The sequence below is a fragment of the Kogia breviceps genome, chromosome X, assembly GCF_026419965.1.
Source record: "Kogia breviceps isolate mKogBre1 chromosome X, mKogBre1 haplotype 1, whole genome shotgun sequence".
NCBI lineage: Eukaryota > Metazoa > Chordata > Mammalia > Artiodactyla > Physeteridae > Kogia > Kogia breviceps.
The window spans coordinates 114,388,962-114,399,776 of NC_081330.1; the positions used below are offsets into that span (position 1 = coordinate 114,388,962).

The 10,815-nt window shown below is 53.6% G+C and overlaps 1 pseudogene; it reads right to left on the reverse strand.

Annotated features, from left to right (window-relative positions):
- Positions 1-2,358: 2,358 nt before the first annotated feature.
- Positions 2,359-5,082, reverse strand: LOC131748210 (transcription factor SPT20 homolog pseudogene; annotated as a pseudogene).
- Positions 5,083-10,815: the final 5,733 nt, after the last annotated feature.

A 10,815-nucleotide genomic window follows, 5' to 3' on the forward strand; every position in this document is an offset into this window, starting at 1 on the left:
TTTCCTTGCCTGGGAAGGGAGCATAGCGTCAGCTGGTCTCTCCGTGTAGTGGTATTTGAAAGGATGAGAGTGAGGAGAAAAAGGGAGAAGGTACACAAAATCTAGTGAGATTCAGAGTTCACTCGTCTGGTTGGCTCCCAAGGCTGAGTATAAACTCTTCTTTGCAATTGGTCACTTCTTCAAAGTGCTGGCACCGTTCCTAAAGATGTCCAGGGTGGGCTACATAAAGCTCTAATGGGCTCGGTGTCACTCCGCTGGCATATCTGCGATGTTGGCTTCAAGCTGACCAAATCTTTCCTTAACAGGATCGGTAGCACGTTAGTACAGCCGGGTTAATGCAGTAAGAATCACCGGTTACCTGCCTCTTCCCTCATCTCTTTCGGAACTGCCAAACTTCCTTTTTTTGGTTAGGGCAAAAGGCAGGGAAACATACATGTGTACTTGGAAAAAATACTTTTATGTACACAGGTCGTCCTTCAAAGTTGTAAGAACAAAATACGAGAGGCCTTCAGATACTTGTACACAACTGTTCGGAGCCGCACTATACACAATGGCAAAAGGTGGGAACAACTCAAATGTACATCAACGGATGGTGGATCAACAAAATGTGGCGTACACAAACCGGGGAACGTTATTCAGCCCTAACAAAGGAATGAAGTACCGATACGTGTCGCGATGTGGATGAACCTCGAAAACATTATGCCAAGTGAAAGGGGCCAGACAGAAGAGGTCACAAAGTCTCTGATTCCATTTTTAGGAAAGATCGAGATGGGGGAGTCCATAGACACAGAACGCAAATTGGTGGTTTCCTGGGCTGGGGGAGAGGAAGCTGGGAAGTGAGTGCTGAATGGGGCACAGAGATTCCTCTTGGGCGATGAACATGTTTTGGAAGCAGACAGAGGCTGTGGTCGCACAACACTCTAAATGCAGTAAATGCCAATGAATTGTACACTTTAAAATGGTTGCTTCTTCTGTAAATTATACCACAATAAGAAACGGAAAAAGAAAACAGAAAACATCAGGGGTCTTCTGAGCCCCACTGAAACAAGAAAGAAGGTAAAAAGAGATGAGGAAGCAGGGACAGCTGACCAGCTGGTGATCACTCAGCAAGGGAAGGGAAAGAAGCAACGCGGGGGACAGGGGCTCCACTTCAGAATGTACCAACGTTGAAAACACTTGAAAAACAAACTCATTTCCAGATGTTTAGATATTTACCTTCTGCAAATAACCCTGGGTTCTCAAAAATGTAAATGATTTTATAAAGAGAGCAGACAACATCCCAGAAGTGCCCTTTCAAGGCCAGTGACTGCAGCCTAGAGGAGAACAGCTGGGCTCGGGCGGGCGGGGGGTGGGGGTGGGGGGTGGGCACCTTTTAAAAGGCTGGGGACATCCACGCAAGCAAGTGCCCCTAAAGCATGCTGCGCACTCAGAGGTATCCCATGGCCTCAATATCAACATGACAAGCAACAATTTTTGGTAGCGTTAGCTTGTTTTTGTTTTTTTCCCAAACCAAATGTATAAAAACTGCATTTCAGACGCTGGTGCAAAAAGCTTTTAAACTAAATAAACAAATAGGAAAGTGCACTCTCTTCCGAAGGACGTTTCTCATACTTCGTAGGCCGCTTCAGTGTCTCTTACGTTCACCCAAAGCACTCGTAAACAGCTACAGGCTTCCTGTGGCACGCTAACATGGATGGACCTCGAGGACAGGACGCTAAGTGAAATGAGCCCGTCACGAAAGGCAAATCCTGTACGATCCCACTTCCACGAAGTATCTAAAGCAGTCACACTCAGAGACACAGAAAATAGAGGGGTGGGGGCCAGGGCTGGGGGCGAGGGAAACAGGGAGCTGGTGCTCACGGGGATAAAGCTTCACTCTGGCAAGAAGCAAACAACCCTAGACATCTGTTGGACAGCAACGACAAAAGTCCACTTAACACTACCGAGCTGTACACGTAACAGGGTGAAGCTACTACAGTTACGTGTTAGTAACATCTTGTTAGAATACTACTAATTTTGACTTTACTGGTGTTGCAGTTGTATTGCTTGAGAGAAATTACAGGCTTCAGGAGTTTAAACTGACCCTAGTTTGGATCTGGATACACCTGGGAACGTCACAATAAAAACAACTTGTCAACAGCCACCGCCCAAGCGATGGCTTCTGCGAAACCGTGCCACTTCAGGAAAGCACTTCCCCGTCTCTGTGTAAAAATCACGGGCTTGTGCCTCTGCAGAAAGTGTGTACGTCTAACAACGTAAAAGAGCGACACATTACAAAACCCCCAAATGCGGGTGAAACTCGCAATGCACTTGGTCGCTGCTCTTGTGTTTTCAAAAAGAGGGAAAATCAGCCAGGCCTCAGGGCTTGGGAGCACCTGGCGGGCCTCTATCCGCGGTCCCCGTGGCCTGGCTGCTGGGCTGCGGGCCCGAGTGGGTGGTGCGGCGGGACACGTACAGGGTCATGCGCACCTGCGGCCGCGGGGCCGCCCAGGCCCAGCCGCTCTGCTGCGGGGGGCTCAGGCCGGGGCGACTCCGGCCAGAGCCCGGCGGGGACAACACGAGCGCCCGGGGCTGCAGGAGACCGTCCACGGCACTGAGGTGAACAGCTTGCTGGGCACGCACGACCGTGTTGGGAACGGCGGCGCCCTGTGAACCGGAAGCCTGTGGCCCCGGGCCCGGTACCCCCGGACCCTGTAACCCTGGACCCTGTACCCCCGGAACCTGTACCCCCGGACCCTGTGCCCCCAGACCCTGTACCCCCGGACCCTGTACCACCGGACCCTGTTTCCCTGGATCCTGTGCCCCCGGACCCTGTGCCCCCGGACCCTGTACCCCCGGACCCTGTACCCCTGGACTCTGTGCCCCTAGACCTTGGGACGTTAGCAGCCGAGGAGGCGGGGCGCGAGGCCACTGTGGGGGACGCAGCTGGGAGAGGTGTGGCTGCGGGGCCCGCTGCTGGCTGCTCCACAGGAGCGAACCGCGGGGCAGCTGCCCCACAGCAAAGGGCCTGAGATCCGAAGCTTCTTTCAAAAGCAGCTGAACCCCTCCTGGAGGAGGAGGAGGAGGAGGAGCAGGGGGAGGGGGAGGGAGAGGGGGAGGAGGAGGAGGAGGAGGAAGAGTAGGAGGAGGAGGAAGAGGAGGAGGAAGAGGAGGAGGAGGAGGAAGAGGAGGAAGAGGAGGAGGAAGAGGAGGAGGAAGAGGAGGAGGAAGAGGAGGAGGAAGAGGAGGAGGAGGAGGAGGAGGCAGCGGCGGCAGCGGCTGCGGCGCTCCTGCAGGCAGGTGGCCCAGCTGGATCCCCCAGGGAGCTGGGGCCCTGGTGGCACAGCCTCTCCCCGAGGACTGGCCTCCACGACTGGGGCCCACTACTCTGCTGACCTTCAGGCCAACGGAGATGACCGTGACCCGGGCGCCCGGGGTTATCCGTGATGAGCCCACAGTGGACAGGGCGGTGGCAGGAAGTGTGCTAACTGGGCTCAGCTCCACAGAGGATTTCTGGGAAAGACCTGGTGGCTTAGGAGCAGGGCCAGGAGATGGACGTGCCTGAGAGCTGCCCGCCTGCTGTGAAGTGAGACTGTCACCCCAGGAGCTCCTTCCTGAGCGCCAAGAAAGTCTCATGGGTGGAGGTGGATGTGTGGCTCCTCTGCCGGGCACTGAAGACTGAACCCACCCAGTCTTAGGCTGCTCTGGTTCTTTCCCTGGAGAAGGTTGCCTGAGACCGGCTGAGCCACTGGAGCCGTGTGACATCTGCGCCGGACACTGGGTACTCTTCTGGACCGACTCCTCGGGCCGACTGACCACTCTCCCAGCATCAGTCTTTGTCCCGGGCCGTCTGACCACTCTCCCAGCATCAGTCTTGGTCCCGGGCCGACTGACCACTCTCCCAGCATCAGTCTTTGTCCCGGGCAGTAAACTGTAGGAATGGTCAACTGCGGAGGAGTGGGGGCGAGACAGCTGTCTCTCCCACGTGGCTTCTGTACCGGACCCTTTTCCAGAGGCAAGTGAATTATCAGTCAGCTGCCTGACGGTCAGCCTTGTTGCCTGCGACTGGTAGCCAGCCTCACATCCACATGCAAGACCACCTTGTGCCTCATGCACTGGCCAGGCTGTTGGTTGTGAATCATCATATCCGACAGACTTCTTCCCTTTAGCATGTTTCTCCACGTCCACTTGAGAAGGTACGGCCGAGTCACAGGGTCTCTGTTTCCACGTATCTACACAACTTCCTGCTTTAAAAGTTTTGAGGCCGTAATCCCCACCGGTTTTACTTTCTCTTAATTTTTTGCAGGAAGTCGGGTCTCTTAGCTCAGGAGGAGGTGGACAAGACGGCTCCTGCTGCCTATTCAGAGAGGCCATAGAATACCTCTTGAAGCTCCTTTTCATGGGAAGAGTGTTCAGCTTTTGTCTGTTATAGAGCAGTCTGTTTTCAGTGCACACTACTGATACACAAGGGTCTAGACACAGTGGTTCAGCTGTAGCTAAGATCAGTTGGCTCTCAAGCAAAAGTTTGTCCTCCTGGGTCCAATTATGATTATCGCTGGCTATGGCCTCTACATCGCAGGCTAAAGTCTGCATCGTGGGACGTAAGAGAATATGCCTGCTTTGGTAATGGGGAGGTTCCCTGTCGCTGGACTGCCTGTAGTCCCGTATTTCTGCTATGACACACCCGCGATGAAAAACGTTAACCTGAGACTCTTCCAGGAGATTCACTAAAACAGGAGGTAATTCTTCTGCATCCAAGTATTCGAGCAATTCCCTTTCTTCATAGGGCAGTCGGATGCTCTCCGAAGAGGACCCATTTTCCCCTTTGAGCATCAGCGAATAGCCCTCCTTTCCTGGGTACAGGTTGACCACCAAGCACGGCAACGACTCTCTCCTAAGAAGCTTCTCCAACAGGTTCACGTTGCTTGTTAATCCCTCCGTAACCTCAGGCTCTTTTTCACACTCTCCAACATAAATGTCATAAAGTTTATCATAGAGAGACTTCTCCCCAGTAGAGGGGTATTTCCTTTCCGGAGGTCTCTGTCGGGCACTCGCAATGACATACTCCGCACGATCCAAAGCTCTTTCCAGAGCCTGCTGCATTGCGGTACAAAATGGGGGCCCTAAGAGAAGAGAAAATCTAAGTGAGCGGATGAACCGGGTGAAAACCCTGTCTGCAGTATCGACGAGCCTTCTTGCCAACGCGGCCACTCCACACTGGCGCGACCAGCCTCACCTCAAAAAGGACACCAAGGGGCTTCCCTGGTGGCGCAGCGGTTGAGAGTCCGCCTGCCCATGCAGGCGACACGGGTTTGTGCCCCGGTCCGGGAGGATCCCACTTGCCGAGGAGCGGCCGGGCCCGTGAGCCGTGGCCGCCGGGCCTGCGCGTCCGGAGCCTGTGCTCCGCAGCGGGAGAGGCCACAACAGTGAGAGGCCCGCGTACCGCAAAACAAACAAACAGAAAACGGACACCAAGACACCCGCCCCCCGAAGAAGCAGTGCGCAAAATACCTGCGATTTAGGGAAAGGCCTAAAGGTGTGCGACCGGCCACCGCGCTGGATCTCGCTCGCCTCACGCTGCGGCAGATGGCCCGGATGTGAATGTAAGCGATTCCCCACCCCCCACGCCCCCACGCCCCCGCACATCCCCCCAGGCGCGCACATCCGTGTGTGCGCCTGCGCAGATCGTAGGCTCAGGCCTCAGCCTTCTGTATTGCCTCTTGGGCGCAGGCCCGCCCCCTCTCACTTCTGGTTCTGGGGCCCGCACTTCCACCAAGGGCTGGGCTTCGCCACACCTTCTTTTCTTAGAACCTTGAACAGCACAAGCAGCCAACAAAAAAAATCTATCATCATTTCGGGCTGAGGCTTTAGTACACACCAATTTTCGTGGTACTGCAGTTGCCGGGAAGGTCATGAAAGGTGGTCACTTCGTGGCGATCCCTTCACCAAGCATTATTCACTGTTTGGGGAATGTCTTGTTTGTTCCCAGTGGCAGGACTGCTCCTGGTGTCCATCGCCAGTTTAACACACCCAAAGAGTCCCCATACATAGCCCTTGCCTACGTGGAGGCTCGCTGTATTTGGTGCAAGCATCAGCATTCGTCACTGATTCTTCCAGTGATCTCCCGCCTAATGGTTTTCACAGAGATGTGCACGTAACGTGACATTCTTTTACAGAAGTACTTACCTTTTATTTCTCTAGGTATTTCAGAAAGGGCTTTATAGTCTTTTTCAAAGTTATGTGGTAGGTACGTTATATCGTCTAAGAATTACATTCAGGATTAAATTGTTTGTTTTAAAAGGTGGTTTGGGGCTTCCCTGGTGGCGCAGTGGTTGAGAGTCCGCCTGCCGATGCAGGGGACACGGGTTGGTGCCCCGGTCCGGGAAGATCCCACATGCCGCGGAGCCGCTTGGCCCGTGAGCCGTGGCTGCTGAGCCTGCGCGTCCGGAGCCTGTGCTCCGCAGCGGGAGAGGCCACAACAGTGAGAGGCCCGCGTACGACAAAAAAAAAAAAAAAAAAAAAAAAAAAGGTGGTTTGCCTCTGACAGGGTTGAGAACTGTTGTTCCAGGTGATGGCAGTACAGTGTAAACGGTTACTCTAACTGTAGACCATAGCTACAGTCCTAGTGGTGGTATGGAGTGGTATGATTGAGTCCTAGGTAATTTATGGGCCATTGCTTTCCATTAATATTGTTGCCTTGCAATCTGCCAGCCTTTGGGGACAGGTGTTTTTCGGTTTTTGGTTTTTGTTTGTTTTTAAAGAATCTCTTGATGTTTAGGTGTCGACATAATGATAATACAATATTCACAGTGAAGTCACAAGTGAGAAGAATCCAAGACAAACTGGTGAAATTCCTGAATTACAGACTACTATAAAATAAATGTGTTTTTCTAACCAATAGCAATTATGATAATTACATATTACAGTAGATACAGTCTATTGAAATAGGATTAAAATCTCCTTGACTAAGAGTTCCTTAAACATGTCCCTCGTTCAGGAATAGACAAGAATAATTTTTCTCCTGGCATATCAGTTGTCTTTGGGCAAATGTATACAGTCGTCCCTCGGTATCAGCGGGTGATTGGGTCCAGGACACCCGCCCCGCCCCCCCACAGGGATGCTAAAACCCTCAGATGCTCAAGTCCTTACAGCAGGCCCTCCGTATCCCCATCCCTGGTTCTCCCTCTGCAGATCTGATTATATTTGATCCGTGGTGGGTCGAAACCGCAAATGCGGAACCCGTGGATACGAAAGGCCAATGTGAGTACTTGTGGATGCCTCGGGGGCGGGGGGGGGGCTTGAAATCGGTTTAGTTTCTTAGCTCTTTTAAGCATCCTTCCCTGTCTCTCTCTTTTCCCCTCCACATGGCCACCTTTAGGCTCAGTGTAAGACGGGATAGTTAAACCATAGTTTGCTATCCAATCATCCAAATATCCAACTTGAATCAAGCCCAACTGAATGAGGTGAACAGGAGCTCTGACCCTCACTCGAAGCACTGCCTATCCTTCCAACTGGAACAGATGAACTCAGCTGCCTGCCAGGCTCTTGCAGGCTCCTCACCAACCATGATCCCGTTCACCTCCCGTCCTCAGCAAATTTGCTGTGTGTTGGGTCTGAAAAGGTACCAGTCTGGGGCAGTATTCCGCTTCGGTGGAGAGGCTAATTAGAAAGGGAAAGCTCTGCTTTCTTGGGGACCTGATGTCGATTCTGTTGGAGGGGAAGTGGCACAGTGGACCTGTGTTTGAGTCGGGTTATCCTTCTACAAAGTAAAGAAGTCCAGGATTTCTGGGGGCTGCTCCCAGGCTGCAGAGCAGGCCCCGTAGCTTCTCGGCATGACACAGGAGGAGGGCTGGGACGAGGGTGAGGCAAGCAGCAGCCTAGGGTGTAGGGTGGAAGGAGACAGCCACCCTCGGCTTGTGCAGGTCCCAACAGGGCCGGTGCCCTGGCTGCCTGGCTTGCTCACCTTGCCCCAGCCCTGCGGACGGGGCCCCTCACCACGTGGCGCCTGTCTCCTCCCCCACCTCTTTCCTCTCCTCGCTTTCCTTTGCTTTCTGTGCTCGAGCATAGTCGCCAGGCACCGACAGGCCCGGCTCTGTGCCGGGCTCTGTACCCTCTGTGCCGGGCTCTGTGCCGGGCTCTGTGCCCGGCTCTGTGCCCGGCTCTGTGCCCGGCTCTGTGCCCGGCTCTGTGCCGGGCTCTGTACCCTCTGTGCCGGGCTCTGTGCCGGGCTCTGTGCCCTCTCTGCCGGGCTCGGTGCCCTCTCTGCTAAGTCGCCTGCCCATCTCCACCCACCACCTCAAATATCCCTTCCTGACTTCCAAGGAGCTCGCCTCCTTGTCTCCGCTGTTCTGCCAAAGCACACGTACCACACGTATCAGAGCCGGGCTTCACATCGGAAGGGAATCGAGCGTCTGCACCGTTCTCCACACGCAGCCTCCGGATTCTCAGAGGGCAGACACGACGCCTTTTCCGTCTTTGTCTGCTCACCAGCGTGGTCACTACTTGGCACAGCGTTGGCACAAGAGTGACGGAACGATTGACCCCATGCTCTATAGTTACTTTACTTCAAGACTCGCGTGAAGAAGTAGTCCCCCCCCCCCTTTTTAGAGGTGAGAAAAGTGTCCCGAGCCGGGTCTTCTGAGCGTCGCGCTGTAGTGCGGCCAGCGCGTCTGCGCCGTGGCACTAGTGACGTTTGTTAGGGCGCATTCTCCTGTGCGCTGTAGGATGTTGAGCAGCATCCCCGGCCTTACCCGCTAGATGCCAACAGCACTCATCCCGCGCTGTGATAACCCAGAATGGCTCAGGATACTGCCCAAGAGGCCTTGCGGGGGCAAAACCACCCCCCTGGTTAGGAACCCCGCCACTACCCTGCTCCGTAAACCGCGAGCTGGATCCAAACGCAGCCCCTAAGCTGACATCGCCGGGTAGCCCTCTCTCAGTCGAGAGGTGTATCGTCTGCCCACTGTGTCCTGGGATGGACGAGACGTTCAGCTGTGGTCTTGACTGTGTCCTCGGTTGGGTGCCCCAGAAGCAAACCCTGACAAGAGGATTCGAGCGCAAGGGCTTTATTTGGGAGCTCGGCCCGAGAAACACTGGTCAGGGAAAGGGCAGCTCAGTCGGGCAGGCATGGGGACGAAGGTGACCAAAGGCACAGTCAGAGGCCGCTGTGGACACCTGGTCCCGGCTGGGGCCCTTTGGGAGACAGTACAGAACAAGCTCAGGTCGTTCTACCCTAGAGGCAAGGAAGCTGGGCTGTTTCTCCACCCGCCTCATTTGACTGACGACAGCCCTGAGGGCGTTATTTCCCATCGCTCTGGGCTGCCACGTGTGAGAGCCACCCATGCATGCTCCTGTGGCCCGGGTGCCCTCAGAGGGCGCGGCAGGGGAGCTGGCGGTGATCCTCAGTCCTCGTGTACGGCGATGGCAAGGACCTCGGGGAGATGGGCGGGGCCCCGGCAGCGTCGGCCACACCTGTGGCTGAAGAGCCATGTGGAAGGATGCGGGCCGTTCACTCTCGGCGATGGAGACGGTGTGCTCCGTAATAGATCTGGGCGTGTGGAGAAGTGAGATTGCACTCCATCCAGCTGAACGGGGCGATTTCAGGTGAGGTGTTTGTCAGCTGCTACAAGCCCACCACGCCAACAGTGGGGAGCGTGGCCCACGCCTTACTCTTCCCCGGGAGGACCCCCAGGGCAGTCTGGCCACACGTGCACCGGGTGAGGCTCTGTCCCCGGCTCTGCGTGTATCCCAGCGAGCTTTAGTTGGCCCGACGGCGCTTACCATGGCTCGGCACCCCCTGCACTTGAGCTCCCTAATTGCCCCGTCTTTCCACAGGATGAGGTGTTCTGAAAATGTTCCCCGTGCACGCCGTCTCTGGAGCCTTCCGAGCGCACCAGCGAGCACGCTAGCTGATTCCAAGGAGTCGAGCTGCTGCCGCCCCTACAGCAGCTCGACTGAGATGCACATGCTGAGAAAACCCATGGCCAGAAAAGACACGCTAGAGGAGGCAGAGAACTGAATTAATGACAAGATAATTAACCTAATGGACAGTAGTCAGCTGGTTTGTTCCATATTCACTGAGTCAAGCATGACATTTTTTTTAGTTATAATATATAGAGAGCAACATTTACCACTTTCTGTGTACAGTTCCGGGAGTTTTGCAAAATGTTGTCAACCATGCAGCCACCACATCAAGATATAAAACTGTTCCGTCATGCAAAAAAGTTCCCTCGTCCATATTTGGAGTCAATTCCTCCGTCACCCAGAGTTCCTAGCAAGCATCAATGTTTTTGTGCCTATATATCACCTTTTCCAGAATGTCATATAAATAGAGTCATAAGTCATATAGCTTTGGGAACCGGCTTCCTTAACATACCTACATTTAAGACTCATCCATGTTGTTTCTTTTATTATTAGTTTGTTCCTTCTTACTGCTGCATAGTATTCCATCATGTGGATGTACTAGGGTTTGCTTCCCCATTTAACAGTTGAAAGATATTTTGGTTGTTTCCACTTTGGGGTGATTATGGAAAAGTCAGTGTAAACATTTGCAAATAAGATTTTCTGTGAATGTAAGTTTTCATTTCACTTGTGTAAATATCCAGGCATGGCAATGTTGGGTCACGTGGTAAGTGTGCATTTAACTTTATAAGAAACGGTCAAACTGTTTTTTAAAGTGGTTGTACCATTTTGTATCCCCAACAGCAATGTTTAGAGTCTCGGTTGCTCCACATCCTTGCCAGCACTTGGCATTGACAGGTTCGTTTTGTTTTAAACCATTCTAACAGATGTCTAGTGTATTTCACTGTGGTTTTATTTTCCATTTCCCTAAGGACT